Genomic DNA, 18,680 nt, shown 5'->3' with positions numbered 1-18,680 from the left:
AGGCTGGTGAGGCCAGTAAAGCCTGAGAGGCTGGTGAGGTCAATAAAGCAGGAGAGGCTGGTGAGGTCAGTAAAGTCTGAGAAGCTGGTGAGGTTAGTAAAATCTGAGAGGCTGGTGAGGTCAGTAAAGCATGAGAGGCTGGTGAGGTCAGTAAAGGAGGAGAGGCTGGTGAGGTCAGTAAAGCAGGAGAGGCTGGTAAAGTCAGTAAAGCAGGGGACGCTGGTGAGGACAGTAAAGCAGGAGAGGCTGGTGAGGTCAGTAAAGCACGAGAGGCTGGTAAGGTCAGTGAAGCATGAGAGGCTGGTGAGGTCAGTAAAGCAGGAGAGGCTGGTGAGGTCAGTAAAGCACAAGAGGCTGATGAGGTCAGTAAAGCAAGAGAGGCTGGTGAGGTCAGTAAAGCAGGAGAGGCTGGTGAGGTCAGTAAAGCAGGAGAGGCTGGTGAGGTCAGTAAAGCATGAATGGCTGGTGAGGTTAGTAAATCAGGAGAGGCTGGTGAGGTCAGTAAAGCAGGAGAGGCTGGTGAGGTTAGTAAAGCATGAGAGGCTGGTGAGGTCAGTAAAGCACAAGAGGCTGATGAGGTCAGTAAATCAGTAGAGGCTGGTGAGGTTAGTAAAGCAGGAGAGGCTGATGAGGTTAGTAAAGCAGGAAAGGCTGGTGAGGCCAGTAAAGCCTGAGAGGCTGGTGAGGTCAGTAAAGCAGGAGAGGCTGGTGAGGTCAGTAAAGTCTGAGAAGCTGGTGAGGTTAGTAAAATCTGAGAGGCTGGTGAGGTCAGTAAAGCATGAGAGGCTGGTGAGGTCAGTAAAGGAGGAGAGGCTGGTGAGGTCAGTAAAGCAGGAGAGGCTGGTGACTGCAGTAAAGCATGAGAGGCTGGAGAGGTCAGTAAAGCAGGAGAGGCTGGTGAGGTCAGTAAAGTCTGAGAGGCTGGTGAGGTCAGTAAAGCCTGAGAGGCTGGTTAGGTCAGTAAAGCAGAAGAGGCTGGTGAGGTCAGTAAAGTCTGAGAGGTTGGTGAGGTCAGTAAACTCTGAGAGGTTGGTGAGGTCAGTAAAGCAGGAGAGGCTGGTGAGGTCAGTAAAGCAGGAGAGGCTGGTGAGGTCAGTAAAGCAGGAGAGGCTGGTGAGGTCAGTAAAGCATGAGAGGCTGGTGAGGTCAGTAAAGCCTGAGAGGCTGGTGAGGTCAGTAAAGTCTGAGAGGCTGGTGAGGTCAGTAAAGCAGGAGAGGCTGGCAAGGTCAGTAAAGTCTGAGAGGCTGGTGAGGTCAGTAAAGCAAGACAGGCTGGTGAGTAAAGTCTGAGAGGCTGGTGAGGTCAGAAAAGTCTGAGAGGCTGGTGAGTTCAGTAAAGCAGGAGAAGCTGGTGAGGTCAGTAAAACAGGAGAGGCTGGTGAGGTCACTAAACAGGAGAGGCTGGGGAGGTCAGTAAAGTCTGAGCGGCTGGTGAGGTCATTAAAGTAGGAGAGGCTGGTGAGGTCAGTAAAGTCTGAGAGGCTGGTGAGGTCAGAAAAATCTGAGAGGCTGGTGAGGTCAGTAAAGCAGGAGAGGCTAGTGAGGTCAGTAAAGCATGAGAGGCTGGTGAGGTCAATAAAGCCTGAGAGCTTGGTGAGGTTAGTAAAGCAGGAGAGGCTGGTGAGGTCAGTAAAGCAGGAGAGGCTGGTGAGGTCAGTAAAGCATGAGAGGCTGGAAAAGTCAGTAAAGCACGAGAGGCTGGTGAGGTCAGTAAAGCATGAGAGGCTGGTGAGGTCAATAGAGCCTGAGAGCTTGGTGAGGTTAGTAAAGCAGGGGAGGCTGGTGAGGTCAGTAAAGCAGGAGAGGCTGGTGAGGTTAGTAAAGCATGAGAGGCTGGTAAGGTTAGTAAAGCAGGAGAGGCTGGTGAGGTTAGTAAAGCATGAGAGGCTGGTAAAGTCAGTAAAGCAGGGGAGGATGGTGAGGTCAGTAAAGCAGGAGAGGCTGGTGAGGTCAGTAAAGCATGAGAGGCTGGTGAGGTCAGTAAAGCAGGAGAGGCTGGTGAGGTCAGTAAAGCACAAGAGGCTGATGAGGTCAGTAAAGCAGGAGAGGCTGGTGAGGTCAGTAAAGCAGGAGAGGCTGGTGAGGTCAGTAAAGCATGAATGGCTGGTGAGGTTAGTAAATCAGGAGAGGCTGGTGAGGTCAGTAAAGCAGGAGAGGCTGTGAGGTTAGTAAAGCATGAGAGGCTGGTGAGGTCAGTAAAGCACAAGAGGCTGATGAGGTCAGTAAATCAGTAGAGGCTGGTGAGGTAGTAAAGCAGGAGAGGCTGGTGAGGTTAGTAAAGCAGGAAAGGCTGGTGAGGCCAGTAAAGCCTGAGAGGCTGGTGAGGTCAGTAAAGCAGGAGAGGCTGGTGAGGTCAGTAAAGTCTGAGAGGCTGGTGAGGTCAGAAAAGTCTGAGAGGCTGGTGAGGTCAGTAAAGCAGGAGAGGCTGGTGAGGTCAGTAAAACAGGAGAGGCTGGTGAGGTCACTAAAGCAGGAGATGCTGGTGAGGTCAGTAAAGCAGGAGATCCTGGGGAGGTCAGTAAAGTCTGAGAGGCTGCTGAGGTCAGTAAAGTCTGAGAGGCTGGTGAGGTCAGTAAAGCAGGAGAGGCTGGTGAGGTCAGTAAAACAGGAGAGGCTGGTGAGGTCACTAAAGCAGGAGATGCTGGTGAGGTCAGTAAAGCAGGAGATCCTGGGGAGGTCAGTAAAGTCTGAGAGGCTGCTGAGGTCAGTAAAGTCTGAGAGGCTGGTGAGGTCAGTAAAGCAGGAGAGGCTGGTGAGGTCAGTAAAGCAGGAGAGGCTGGTGAGGTCAGTAAAGCAGTAGTGGCTGGTGAGGTCAGTAAAGCAGGAGAGGCTGGTTAGGTCAGTAAAGCAGGAGATGCTGGTGAGGTCAGTAAAGCACGAGAGGCTGGTGAGGTCAGTAAAGCAGGAGAGGCTGGTGAGGTCAGTAAAGCAGGAGAGGCTGATGAGGTCAGTAAAGCAGGAGAGGCTGGTGAGGTCAGTAAAGCAGGAGAGGCTGGTGAGGTCTGTAAAGTATCAGAGGCTGGTGAGATCATTAAAGCATTAGAGGCTGGTGAGGTCAGTAAAGCATGAGAGGCTGGTGAGGTCAGTAAAGCAGGAGAGGCTGGTGAGGTCAGTAAAGCAGGAGAGACTGGTGAGGTCAGCAAAGCAGGAAAGGCTGGTGAGATTAGTAAAGCACAAGAGGCTGGTGAGGTCAGTAAAGCATGAGAGGCTGGTGAGGTCAGTAAAGCATGAGAGGCTGGTGAGGTCAGTAAAGCATGAGAGACTGGTGAGGTCAGTAAAGCAGGAGAGGCTTGTGAGGTTAGTAAAGCAGGAGAGGCTGGTGAGGTTAGTAAAGCAGGAAAGGCTGGTGAGGTCAGTAATGCAGGAGAGGCTGGTGAGGTCAGTAAAGCAGGACAGGCTGGTGAGGTCAGTAAAGCGCAAGAGGCTGGTGAGGTCAGTAAAGCAGGAGAGGCTGGTGAAGTCAGTAAAGCAGGAGAGGCCGGTGAGGTTAATAAAGCAGGAGAGTCTGGTGAGGTCAGTAAAGCAGGAGAGGCTGGTGAGGTCAGTAAAGCCTGAGAGGATGGTGAAGTCAGTAAAGCAGGAGAGGCTGGTGAGGTCAGTAAATTACAAGAGGCTGGTGAGGTCAGTAAAGCATGAGAGGCTTGATTAGGTCAGTAAAGCAGGAGAGGCTGGTGAGGTCAGTAAAGCATGAGAGGCTGTTGAGGTCAGTAAAGCAGGAGAGGCTGGTGAGGTCAGTAAAGCATGAGAGGCTGTTGAGGTCAGTAAAGCAGGAGAGGCTGATGAGGTCAGTAAAGCCTGAGAAGCTGGTGAGGTCAGTAAAGCAGGAGAGGCTGATGAGGCCAGTAAAGCAGGAGAGGCTGATGAGGTCAGTAAAGCAGGAGAGGCTGATGAGGTCAGTAAAGCAGGAGAGGCTGGTGAGGTTAGTAAAGCCTGAGAGGCTGGTGAGGTCATTAAAGCAGGAGAGGCTGGTGAGGTCAGCAAAGCAGGAGAGGCTGGTGAGTTCAGTAAATCAGGAGAGGCTGGTGAGGTCAGTAAAGCAGGAGAGGCTGGTGAGGTCAGTAAAGCAGGAGAGGTTGATGAGGTCAGTAAAGCAGGAGAGGCTGGTGAGGTCAGTAAAGCAGGAGAGGCTGGTGAGGTCAGTAAAGCATGAGAGGATGGTGAGGTCAGTAAAGCAGGAGAGGCTGATGAGGTCAGTAAAGCAGGAGAGGCTGATGAGGTCAGTAAAGCAGGAGAGGCTGGTGAGGTCAGTAAAGCATGAGAGGCTGGTGAGGTCAGTAAAGCAGGAGAGGCTGATGAGGTCAGTAAAGCAGGAGAGGCTGATGAGGTCAGTAAAGCAGGAGAGGCTGATGAGGCCAGTAAAGCAGGAGAGGCTGATGAGGTCAGTAAAGCAGGAGAGGCTGATGAGGTCAGTAAAGCAGGAGAGGCTGGTGAGGTCAGTAAAGCATGAGAGGCTGGTGAGGTCAGTAAAGCAGGAGAGGCTGATGAGGTCAGTAAAGCAGGAGAGGCTGGTGAGGTCAGTAAAGCAGGAGAGGCTGGTGATGTCAGTAAAGCCTGAGAGGTTGATGAGGTCAGTAAAGCAGGAGAGGCTGATGAGGTCAGTAAAGCAGGAGAGGCTGATGAGGTCAGTAAAGCAGGAGAGGCTGGTGAGGTCAGTAAAGCATGAGAGGCTGATGAGGTCAGTAAAGCAGGAGAGGCTGATGAGGTCAGTAAAGCAGGAGAGGCTGGTGAGGTCAGTAAAGCAGGAGAGGCTGATGAGGTCAGTAAAGCAGGTGAGGCTGATGAGGTCAGTAAAGCAGGAGAGGCTGGTGAGGTCAGTAAAGCATGAGAGGCTGGTGAGGTCAGTAAAGCAGGAGAGGCTGATGAGGTCAGTAAAGCAGGAGAGGCTGGTGAGGTCAGTAAAGCAGGAGAGGCTGGTTAGGTCAGTAAAGCAGGAGAGGCTGGTGATGTCAGTAAAGCCTGAGAGGTTGATGAGGTCAGTAAAGCAGGAGAGGCTAAACTTATATTTCATGAGAGCTGTACAGTATAAAGCACCCATATAGTGTCCTATTGCCTGTGAGTGTGAGCATTTAGGGTGCACGGTCTCTATGAGGCTGTAGTACAAAGTGACTGGGTGTCCATTTACAGCAGAGACTCTCAGATGTGCTGATTGCAAACCTCATTGTTCTTATAAAAATATTTAGATTTAAAAACAAAGATCAAAAGCGATATAAACAGTCCTGGTGGACAGAGAGTGACATATTATTTTAGTGAGCTCCAGTTTCCTCACGTACCCTCTGCCCAGTGATTCCCTCTTTAAACATCACATCATCTCTTGTTTCTTTTAGGAGTAAATTGTTTTATGTAGCAGAGACGAGCTGATGATATCCAGCTACAAGAGAAACGTCAGCTTGCCCCTAGATTACAACAGGCTGGTAAAGCCAAGCATATGGGTTAAAGGGACATGAAACACAACATTTTTCTTTCCTTATTCAGATAGAGGACACCGTTTTCAACAACTTTCCAATTTACTTCTATTATTTAATTCGCTTTGTTCTCTTTTTGTATTTTTTGTTGAAAAGCATACCTAGGTAGGCTCAGAGCTGGGAGCATGCTGCTGATTAGTGTCTGCACAAATATGCCTGTTTTGATTGGTTTACCGATGTGTTCAGCTAGCTCCCAGTAGTGTATTGTTTCTCCTTCAATAAAGGATATTAAGAGAATTGTAATTCTCTATCTGAATATTGAAATACAAATTTTGGAATTATGTCCCTTTAAGCAATTGGGGCTTGGATCAAGCAAAATAACCCAGCGCTACTGTCCAGTATATATGTGTGTATTTATATGTGTATCTATGTATTTACAGACATATATACACATATAAACACATAAATACATATGTACACTATACAATGCTACCAGAAGGCAACTTGGTTGGATGGAAGAAGAAAATTGGGCTGTTATAAATGTGGTGATTGTACAACATGCAACAGCATGATCATGGGCCCTATATTCCAACATCCCTCCAATGGTAGACGATACAAGATCAGACACAGGTTGACATGCACAAGTGATTATGTTGTTTATACCTTGTCCTGTTCGTGTTCTCTGGTGTATGTAGGTAAGACTACAACTTCCTTCCGTAAGCGAATATCAAATGATCGCTGTGCCATTATGGAGGCTATTGAATATTGCACTTCGGAACAACCTGTGGCTCATCACTTCATACAGGCTGGTGATAATGCAGCCAGCCTACGCACCATGTTAATAGACTTCGTACCTCCGCTAAAAAGAGGAGGTGATAGGCACAAAAAGCTGCTCCAAACAGAAACCCAATGGATTTATCGGTTGGATACTGTAGCCCCAAAAGGGCTCAACACAATGTTAGACTTTAGTCTATTTTTATGAATTAGCTGAAGGAGCACATATGATGTGTTTACATAGTGGGCTACTGGAGAATAACATGACCCAACGGTGTGCTGTCCTGGGTCTGTGACACTAGCATAACAAGTTTTTACCATACTGCTTAAGACATGAAACTTGCAGTAAATTCTAGTACCTATATTTCCTGTAGTTGGTTAGTCACCATCTGAGGTTTAGGTTTATGTGTGTATATATATATTGTTTTTGTACTGTGGGAATAGCTGTTTGCTGCATACGACAGGGTGAACCAGGTTCCGTATATTCTGAATATCGGGAGCTGTGACATCATCGTCATGTGATCTACTACGATTGGATAGTCTAATTAGCCATGTGGTTTTGTTGTCATCTAGCACAGTACGTGCGGTGTGTGCAGCCGGCTTGATTGGATGCAGCAAACAGGAAACACTTTAGGATTTGGTATAAATAGGGGTGAAGGTGGATGTGTTTAATATACCGCAATTTTCAGGATGTTTTTTAAATAAAGCTGACTTTTACTTGTTGAAATAAACCACCAGCCCCCCCCCCCCCCCCCCATATCGCCATAAACTAAATTAAGCTATTAACCCCTAAACCTAACAACCTGCTAGCTTTAAATTAAAATTACAACATCCCTATCTTAAAATAAATTTAAACTTACCTGTAGAATTAAAATAAACTATACTAAACTATTAATTAACCTACCCTAACTATTATACTACAATTAAATTAAACTACCAATTAAATTAACTAAACTACATGTTAAAAAATCCTAACCCTACTCAAATTATTTAAATATACTATTTAACCTTATAAAAAATTACTAAATTACAAAAAAAGAATGCTAAATTACAAAAAATAAACGAGGGAAAAAAACACATTATCAAAAATAAAAAAAGAATTACACCTAATCTAATAGACCTATCAAAATAAAAAAGCCCCCCCAAAATAAAAAAAAACCCTAGCCTACAAAATAAAAAAAAACCTTAGCCTACAATAAACTATCAATGGCCCTTAAAAGGTCATTTTGTGGGGCATTGCCCCAAATAAATCAGCTCTTTTACCTGTAAAAAAAAAATACAAACACCCCCCAACAGTAAAACCCACTACCCAACCAACCAACGCCCCAAATTAAAACCCTATCTAAAATAACCTAAGCTCCCCATTGCCCTGAAAAGGGCATTTTGTATGGGCATTGCACTTAAAAGGGCATTTAGCTCTTTTACTGCCCAGACCCTAATCTAAAAATAAAACCCACCCAAAAAAAACATAAATAAACCTAGCACTAACCCCCGATGATCGACTTACAGTTCTTGAAGTCCCACTTGAAGGATCCATCCAGCCGGCAAAAAGTCTTCATCCGGGCGGCAAGAAGTCTTCATCCGGACGGCCTCTTCCATCTTCATCCAGCTGGCGAAGTCCTCATCCAGATGGCAAGAAGTCTTCATCCAGACGGCATCTTCTATCTTCATCCATCCGTCGCGGAGCGGGTCCGTCCTGAAGACATCCGGCGCAGAGCTCCTCTTCATACGGTCGCCGCCGTAAACTGGAACTTCAATGCAAGTGACGTCATCCAAGATGGCGTCCCTTGCATTCCTATTGGCTGAAAGGTTCCAATTAGCCAATAGGATTTGAGCAGCTCTCATCCTATTGGCTGTTTGTTTTTTTAGATTAGGTTTTTTTTTGGTCAAATCTCAAAAGAGCTGAATGACCTTTAAAGGGCAGTGAAAAAAAGACTGAATGCCCTTTTAAGGGCAATGCCCATACAAATGCCCTTTTCAGGGCAATGGGTAGATTAGGGTTAATAGTGATGTTTTATTTTTTTATTTTGGGGGGTTTTGTGGGTGGGGGGTTTACTGTTAGGGGGGACTTTGTTTATTTTTAAAGTAAAAGAGCTCTGTTACTTAGGGCAATGCCCTACAAAAAGCCCTTTTAAGGGCTATTTGTAGTTTAGTATTAGATTAGGGGGTGTTTTTATTTGGGGGGATTTTTTTATTTTTTATAGGGGTATTAGTTTAGGTTTAATTTTATTATTTATGATAGCTTTATTTTTTTCTGTATTTCTATTTTTTATTTTTTGTAGATTGGGGGATTGTATTTTCAACACATAGACTGCCCTCTGGGCAGACTTATCAACTAGTTGGTAATAAAGGGATTATCTTTCTTTTTAAACAACAACAATTCTGGTGTTGACTGTCCCTTTAAATATATGCGGAATGCAGAGTAGTAATTTCTCCAACATTGGTGTGTCCGGTCCACGGCGTCATCCTTACTTGTGGGATATTCTCTTCCCCAACAGGAAATGGCAAAGAGTCCCAGCAAAGCTGGTCACATGATCCCTCCTTGGCTCCGCCCACCCCAGTCATTCTCTTTGCCGTTGCACAGGCAACATCTCCACGGAGATGGTTAAGAGTTTTTTGGTGTTATCGGGGTAGGAAATTGTGAGGGGGTAGGAAATCTCGAAAGAACACTGGTCATGCTAAAGTCAGGGGGTTTTGTGTAACCTACAAATGAACTTCACATTCACATCTAAAACAATAGAAAATGAATTCCTGTTGCTGGGAACCTCATTTCAGAAAACATGGAATCTTTAATTAATTTTTCCTGTGATGTCAAAATGTCCCTAATAATTGTACAGATGGTATTATAAATGTGTTGCAGTAAGTGCTAATTAGTTAAATAGGGAGTTTTCTGCAGAAACCTGGGAGTTACAGAGAGTTACAGAGAAAGACTGGAAGGAAAGTTTGTCTGTAAAGATGGGGAATTCACATATTTTACATTAAAAATAGTCTAAAACCAAACCATCCTGTGGGAATTGACTTGTGTGTTTTTATTTATTAGATTACTGCAGTCTGTTAATTAGTATAGTGTAATGCATTCTCCTCTGCTGTCTAATTCCCTATTAAGGGCTTGATTACAAGTGCAGCGCAAACAACACTCAAGGTAAATCAATAGCGCTCCCGTATTTGTGCTGGTAATGAAAGTAAAAAGCTTGAGAAAAACATTCAGGTGCGCTAACATCTAGAGGTCTTATAACACGACTTAGATAACTTAGGTCCCCCATAGACTTCTATGAGACAAAATAAAAAAGCTTTTTCAGTCTTTCGCTTGATCGCTAATCCGAAGGTGCACTAGGACAACTGTGCTAAAGGCAGAAGATGCACTAAATATACTTCAATTACCCTTGTTCCTCACTTAGAAGAAAAGGGTATTTTTAAATTTATGTTTCTATATATATCTGTATATATTTTTGTAATAGACAGACAAAAAGATATAGCTATATGATAGATAGATAGATAATAGATAGATGATAGATAGAGATAGATAGATAGATAGATAGATAGATAGATATATGCTAGATAGATAGATATGTAGATAAATAGATGATAGATATAGATAGATAGATAGATAGATAGATAATAGATAAATGCTAGATAGATAGATAAATAGATGCTAGATAGATAGATAGATAGATAGATATATAAATAGATAGATAGATAATTAGATAGATGATAGATAGATAGATAGATAGATGATAGATAGATAGATAGATAGATAGATAGATAGATAGATAGATAGATGATAGATAGATAGAGAGATATATGATAGATAGATCGATAGTTAGATAATAGATAGATGCTAGATAGATAGATGCTAGATATATAGATAGATGATAGGTAGATAGAGATAGATAGATATATGATAGATGATAGATAGATGATAGAGAGACAGATAGATAGATAGATAGATAGATAGATAGATATTATACACACACACACACACACACACACACACATATATATATATATATATAAATAACTTTCTTTTAAGTGAAGAACATAGGTATTTCAAGAATTTCTATTTAAAAAGTAATATGGCCCCAATTATTAATATTTTATAGAAAAATGTAACCTTGTCATTTACTTCTATTATTTATTTGCCCTCTTTTTCTATAATTTAACTCTAAAAATAATGTTTTTTACACTTTCCCGGAGAGGGGCTGGAATGTATCCTGCTACAACATGCTGTGCAGTGATTGTTTGAGCAGTGCAGAATCTCATGTATAACTGTACCTATTTGCCACAGTAGAAGACATAAGAACAGTTCCAAGTGATTTATTCCTTGTACTGCTGAACAGAACTACTTGTTTAAATGCCATTTGCTTGTAATGGAGTGTGTAGTTGCTGATATACACTGTGTATATATAAAATACTTATATTTCATGTGTCTTTAATCCACAAACAAGCAAACAGAACAGGACAGGTTTTCACTGCATCAGATGGTTATGGCACATATGTTGTGATATAAACAGTTATTTAAAGGGACGTGAAAGTCAACATTAAACTTTCATGGATCAGATAGAGAATGCAATTTTTAGAGATGTGAAAATTACTTCTTTTTTATAACAAATTTACTTGGTTCACTTGGTATCCTTTGTTGAAAAGCATATCTAGGTAGGCTGCACACATAGAAAGTGCAGGGCGACTAGCCGGAGCGTAGCAAAGGGTTAAGGCCTGGTTGAGTGCTGCTGCTGTGTGTGTATTGTTACAATGTTGCATTGTGTTGGGAGGGATTTACTCCCCTTATATGTGGGCTGTGCAGGGAGTCAACTTCCTCTTTGTTCCTGTGGATCCCTGGAAGTTCTTTCAGTATGGACCAAAGCAGAGTTTTCCTGGAGGAGGCCGAACCTGCAGAGTGGAAAGAGATGGACTGTGAGTGGAGCGGATCGTCTCCCTCGGTCTCCACAGGTAAGAAGGGAGCACCAGGGGCAAGCCTGTTGGTCAGTTGGGGGCAAATGAAGTCCACTTGAGGCATCAAGGGGTCAAGGCTGAGGCACTAAAGGGGGCAAGATTGGCTCAAGGTGTGGTGCCTAAAGGGCATTTAGGTAGTGATGGGGGTGGATCACAAGTCCGGACCATGGCTTCCGTCATAGTTAGGGCCCCCTCTTCGCGCTCGCACCTACAAATAAGGGAAGGCCCCCGCGGCTTGAGCAGGGCCTAAGGCGACACAAGCAGCTGCGACCAGGAGTAGCAGGGCTACTTGTCAGGAATTAAATGCCGCTGTTCTGCAGGGTACGGTATCGACCAGCAGGAATGAGGCGGCCAGATCACGGCAAGTGGTAACAAGGGATGCAGTGAAGAGAGGACACGCTAAGATCAGCGCTAGTCTGGGCAAAGGTTTAGCGGGCAGTGAGTGTGGGGATGCAGACCCTGTGAGAGCGGGTCATGTACAAGGCCGTAGTTCCAATTTGATTTGTCCCGGGGGTATGAGTCATCTACATCTAGGGGGTCCGGGTCGGGGTCTGAGAGTGACAGGTCCCTGGGTTTGCACACAAAAGGGCATCGGAGGCTGTACAGGATGTTAAGAAAAATGAGTATGAGTAGAGCTAAATTGGGGGAGGGTAATTCGGGTTATACCGGCTCAGGTATCTTGACCCCTGGTGGTACAGGTGGGCTCACCACAGGCTGTGGACAGAAAGGCGGCATTGCATGGTGATACATGCTCATGCAAGGTGCATAGTTTGCACGCTCACCTGAAGTAAAAAATGGTAAAAAGGATACAGGACGGTAAGTACGTCAATATATTTGAGTTATCCGCTGAGGCGTTTAGGCTCAAGGAAATGGCGGAAGACGGGATGGGCCTGAAGAAAGTTAAGAGGCCTGGCATCGTTGCTTCAGAGTGTATGCAACATGCTATTTGGGAAGGTACCCAGAGCAAGGCACTGCTCTGTTTAAGTACGTAGACACTATTGATGCCATCCATCAGCCCCCATGATTTCCACAGCGGCCAGGGGGAGTGTGTTAGCGCTTTGAAGACAAATCATGTGAGAAGGGCACATCCTGCAGTTCAAGCACTTCTGCAAGTTCTGAAGTGGACAGCACCCTGGCATCGAATGCACTAAAAAAACGGGACTACCAAACTGAACGGTTTGTGTCCAAAAGAAATGCTGCAGGTAGGGGCGGACTCACCACTTAAGGTCCCAACTTTTGATAAGTGGTTGAGCAGGTACCCAAACAGGGCAGCTGCCTTTTTGCTGGATTCCAGCCTGCGCTATGGTTTCACTATTCCGGTAGTGAGCCAGGTGCTGGATGTCCAGAGTTAGGAGGAACCTGAAGTCAGCCTCTCAGTTCCTGGAGATGGTGCGGGAGAAACTAGGTAAGGAGGTGGCTTTGGGCAGGGTCGCAAGACCCTTTCCGGAATTGTTGGTTCCAGATCTAGTGATATCTCCGCTGGGGGTGGTGCCCAAGAAGTAGAACGGTAAGTTCAGACTTATACAGCAACTATCCTACCCTAAGGGGCACTCAGTGAATAATGCCATCCCTCCGGCATTGAGTTAAGTGCACTACCAGTCATTTGACGACGCACTGGATATAGTGCGGGGAGTTGGGCCCAGATCCTTGATGGCAAAATTTCACATTGAATCCGCATTCTGGCTACTTCCTATTCATCCGTCTTCCTTCCGGTTGATGGGGTGCTGGTTCGAGGACTGTTACTGCATGGAACGTTGTCTGCCCATGGGTTGCTCCATGTCCTGTGCCTATTTCGAGGCACTTAGCTCTTTTCTGCACTGGGCAGTAGCATCAGCATCAGGTAATGACAAGATCGCCTATTATCTGGATGATTTCCTGTTGGTGGGAGCTCCCAGTACGACGGAATGTGCCTCCATGATGAATGTCATGAGGTTCATTATGGCCAGGTTTGGGGTCCCTGGGCATTGATATAGACTCAGTAGCGGTGGAATGTAGATTGCCCAGGGATAAGGTGAGTAGGATGTTACTGACTGTTAGGGCAATGGCCACAGCAGCATCATGTTCATTGAAGGAGTTGCAATCGCTCCTAGGCCTTCTAAGCTTCGTGGGGAGAGTCATCCCGTGGGGAAAGATTTTCAGCAAAAGGCTGGAAAGGCAGTTGGGGGGGTGGCAAGACAGCAACTTCACACATCTGAATCACGGGAGAATTGGTGGCGGACTTGCAGGTATGGGAGAGGTTCCTTCAGGACTTCAATGGCATATGCATGTGGAGGGGCGATCCCGTGTCTATTCAGACATTACAACTTTTTACAGATGCGGCCAAAGCAGTTGGTTATGGTGCATATTTTGATGGGGCATGGAATGCGGAGCGATAGCCGCCTGTTTGGGCGAACATTGGCCTTATGGGCAACCTATGCTTCCTGGAATTGTTTCCAATCATAGTGGCCATTGAGCTATGGGGGCACCTTTCACCTTTTTTCGTGACCGGGCTGTGATTTTCTGGACGGACAATCTCAGTGAAGTTTTTGACCATTATTAGACTTCCGGCCTCATTGTCTGTGGTGGTGCATTACCTGAGGCACTTGTTGTTGAGATGCCTGCAGTTGAATATTGAATTCAGAGCTTGCCATGTACCGGGGGTACAGAATATAGTTGCAGTTGCAATGTCTCGCTTCCAGTGGGAGGCTTGCTGGGCCGCGGCTCCGACAGTGGCTGCTAATGGTCTTCCTTTCCCTCCCTTTTTGTTTTGCAATGTTATGTTTTATTGTAAAGGCAGCAATCGTCTTATTTAGCGTCTCTATATGAGACTAGGTGTCTGAGGCAGGAAGAGGGTTACTCAAACTACTTCCTTAAGTCCAAGGACGGTAACTTGAGCTCACCAGTTATTGACATGCTGTTCGCCTAGTCGATGCTGGACCTACTGGTTTGGAGTTTTCATTGATGACACCCTAGTCTGGCGGGTGGTCAGGATCACAGCTGCAGGCTGTAAGGAGGTTTGAGTGACGGCCATTGCAGTCAGGGTTATGCCCCGGGCTCGGTAGCTTGGGGGTGCTCTGACTGATTGCGACAGGCTGAGAACTCCCTAAGAAAAGTTGCGTAGAGTATCTCTGCATTTGGGTCTGCTGCAGTGTCCCCTGTCCATTTTCTAGAAGGGGTTATATAATTAGTTATCTAGGCCCCGATTGCCGCCACCCGTGTTTACCTGTCGTTAACCAGTTCCCATTGCTGGGCATTAATAAATACGACCCATGGGTCTTTCACCCACCTACTGTGTTGAGCCTTTATTGACCAAAAGTTATTACGTTCAGCTGTTAAGCAAAGTTATTAAGTTATTACTTATTTATATGTCATGGTCAGTCACTCAGGAAAAGTAGGGCATTTAATCCCTTAATGCCTTTTAATGCCTTTTGCCATTGGCTCATTAGATGTTCACTGCTGCTCTAAACCACCCACCACATTTCCCAATCCTCCTTTTTTTCCTATATACCTTTCCCTTCCCCTATCCTAAACACTGATGCACTAGTCATAGCGCCAAATCATTCCCAACTTATACTAAATCTTCTATCAATGTAAAAGGTTTAAACAAACTAGAGAAATAGCCGGTTCTACTTAAGGACCTAAGCAGGTTACAGGGAGAGCTAGTGCTACTTCAAGAGATACATTTCAAATAAGGAAAAGAATCCCAATGGCTCAATAACAAATACCCCACGACTCAATGCTTGGCAGGTCCCACTAAAAAAACAGGGTCTGTATTATTATAAGTAATGATGTCCCATTCTAACTGTTACCTGTAGAAAGAGACGGCAGCTTCTTGTAGATCTGTTTTTTCTAACAAACGGCGAGGCTCATTTATGTACAAATCGTATCATGGAATGTAAAAAGGGCATGTTACTGTTTGGTGGGGACTTCTACATCCCCATGAATCCTGTTATGGACACCTCTGGGGGCTTCACAAATGTCCTCAAAAGAGAAAATAAATTAGTAAGCAACTTAATACCCTTGCAGTTCATGATGCCAGGTGTACCTCCAGCTAAAGATGACACCTATTTATCTTAACCACACCAGTCACACTCCTGTAACAATTATATTCTGGTAGACCCAATAGAATTAGCCCTCATCAGAGCACTACACATCCTATCAATAACGTGGTCAGATCATACACCAGTGCTTTGTTCATTAGAGTAGCCTGATGCCACAACAGCTCCATACCATACATATATATATATAAAGTACATTGGAGCCCTTTGCAGTCAAGTAGATGAAAGCATGAAAAAGCATATTTATGCAATATTAATATTTAAAAAAGTGTTATACTGTGTATTTACTATAAATATTTTCACACTTAGCAGAATATGTTCTATGTATTTATAAATAGATATTCCAATATAGATCTGTATATATCTGTACATATATATATATATATATATGTAATCCAGAATACACACACGGCCCAGTGTGTTCACAGTATCCGGAAAGAGCAGGCAACACAGGATATTTAAATAACAAGCCTTTCTGGGGTTAACTGCTTGTGGCTCTGGGGACAGCACAGCTTCCTGTGAGTGCCAGTGGCACCCAGGGCTGAGCATGTTGCAGGGTCATGGAATGTGTACCCGGTCCGGTATGAGAGTGCAGTTCTCTTCCGTGTTTTGTATATGTCTAGGGTGATTACATAAGCCTGTGCACCCTTCCCTTGTTCCCAGTTTGTTTGGATTTGAGAGCTTGCATTGTGTGGCTGTTTTAGGGTCCCAGGTATTGGAAAGGACCTTGATGTGGTACCTGGGCTTGTCCCATTTGGCCAAATGCAGTAACTAACCTTTCAATTTTTGCTTTTAAATCTTAGCTAAGAGCTTGTAAGTGAGTGCTGGACTTTCTCTGTGTGTTATATATATATATATATATATATATATATATATATATATATATTAGTGCACATATCCATCAGATATACATTTTAATATGTTTTTAAGAATAAACAGAATATATTCTTTATGTGCAGAATATTGGAATGTGAAATATGCTATATTATCTTCTTATGTTGTGCATTTAAGTAACCGTGATCGTGTGTGCGTGACCTGTGAGTGTGCCTTCATCGATCTATGTGTGCACAAAATGGATTCTTTACTCCAACTATAGCGATAACACTACATGCAGTCAGGTAGAGCTGAGATCCACAAATCAAAGCAGGTCCTATGGAACTCAGGTACAGGGGACTAACAGTGATTGGCTGATAAGGCAATCAGCACCCATCCCCGGCATTTTCCCCCCTCCCTCTTTTCCCTTTTTTCCTCTTTTCTTCTCCTTCTTTTTTTTTATTACAGGAGAGAAATGTGTATAATCTACTCAAGTAATAAGACTGGGGAAAAATGAAAAGCCAGTTTTTGCTGTTATGGTTTCATTCTTGTATTGTTGATCTTTGACAGTAATGTTTTTATTTGCACTGTGAGAATTCTTTTTGACAAAAAGATAGTAAAGATACAAATTTTTCTACTTTTATGAAAGGAAAAAAATAAGGAAAACTTGGAGATTGAATATCTTTATAACCTGTGGCTAAAGGGACGCTCAAGTCAAAATTAAAACTAATGATTCAAATAGAGCAGCAATTGTAACTGTAGCACCTAGGTGCTAAGCTGGATTTGATTTTTTTTTTTTAAATTTGTTAAATATATTTATTTTTTAACTTTTTTTCCAGATCCCCAGCCGATTACCTTTCCAACGGTGGGTCTTGTGAGTCTGTAGCTGCTTAGATGCCTGACATATAGGCTTCTAAACAGCATGCCCCCATTTCTCTATATTGTACATTGTAATTTTTAAATAATGTTGCACGGTGAGTTCATCACGTTATTGCGCGTGACGTCACCACTTGAAATGTTAAGCCCCAGCGATTCCTGTCATTATACAGGCCATATCGCCGGGGTGAGAGTCAGTGGGAACCCCCAGATTGCCCTCAAGGTTGGTGAGTGCTAGCGACGGCTCTGAGCCGTCGTCAGCACCTGACTGGGACAATTTGCGACGGCTCAGAGCCGTCGTTAGCACTCAAAGGGTTAAACAATTTCCCATTTTACTTGCATTAAGAAAATGTGCACTGTCTTTTTTATATTTAAACTTTTTGACCCATCAGCTCCTACTGAGCATGTGCAGGAATTCACAGAATATACGTATATGCATTTGTGATTGGCTGATGGCTGTCACATGACACAGGAAGAGTGAAAATAGACATAACTGAAACTTGTCAGAAAAAAATCTACTACTAATTGCAAGTTTAGACTAAGGGGCCAATCACGCTCTAGCATATCATGTCCGACAGACATTGCTGAATGCCGACAGCATACGCTGTTCGCATTTAACATTGCACAAGCAGTTCACCAGAGCTGCTTGTGCAATTCCGCCCCCTGCAGATTTGCGGCCGCTAGCAGGGAGTGTCAATCAGATCGCTGCTTTATAACTTCATAACAGGGGCATCAAGCTCCATTCAGAGCTTGATCATTCGGCCCCATCGTACTGTTGCATTGTATTTTTATTGTGCATTTGTTTATTATGCAAATCTGCTGTATTTACTGGTCCTTTAAAAGGACTGTATACAAAGAGTATTTCCTCAAACGTTTTATTTATCACATTATATGGATCATTCTTCTCAACACACTACCCAGATCTTATTCGCTTCTACTTTGTACAATTCTGTATAACTTTACCACGCTGTAATATTTACTTAAAGCTTGTCATTAAAAAAAAAATAATTCCAACCACGCCATGACAAAGTCATGGTTTCTATTAGCTCATTTAACACTTTTAAATAATACAATATTATAAAATTACTCAAACCGATATAAAATGATTAATTAATTTATATTTTTAATTAAGAACAGGCATTCCTCATTTTATTGGATATCTCTTTATTGCGCTGTGCAGATATTGCTCTTTTTACAAATTGAAGTTTTGTGACAACCCTGTGTCGAGCAAGTCTATTGGCGCTATTTTTCTAACGTATATATACACATATAAACACATAAATATATATGAATACACACATATACAAACCTATCTATAAACACCACCAGCAAAAAGATTATGACTCTGACGATAGTTTTTTTTAGCAATAAAATATGTTTTAATTAAGATATGTACATTTTTTTAGACATAATGCTACAGTATAGTGTAAATATAACTTGTGTATACATTGAGAAAGAAAAAATATAGTGTAACTCACTTTATTGCTATATTCTCTTTTTTTGGGGTGGTCTGGAACCAAACATACAATATCTTCGAGGTACACGTGTACAAATCTGCATTAAAACATATTAAACAGTCATTATCAATACTGAATTAATTAAATGCTGTATTATCCTTTCACTTTAGAAAAAAAACCTTTAGAAAATCCTAGATTGGAATGGACACAACTCCACTAATCCTTGTAGAGTCTTTATTGCTTTTAAAATCCAAATATCAGGTAGACGATCTTTTATGTTTATGGTCAGTATATTAAATGTCCTGTCACTCTCCCCTGCCAACAAATATATTTTCACTTCAGGAAACATGAATTCAATTAACAGTACCCAC

The sequence above is a fragment of the Bombina bombina genome, chromosome 4, assembly GCF_027579735.1.
Source record: "Bombina bombina isolate aBomBom1 chromosome 4, aBomBom1.pri, whole genome shotgun sequence".
Lineage (NCBI taxonomy): Eukaryota > Metazoa > Chordata > Amphibia > Anura > Bombinatoridae > Bombina > Bombina bombina.
This window is presented reverse-complemented; position numbering follows the sequence as displayed.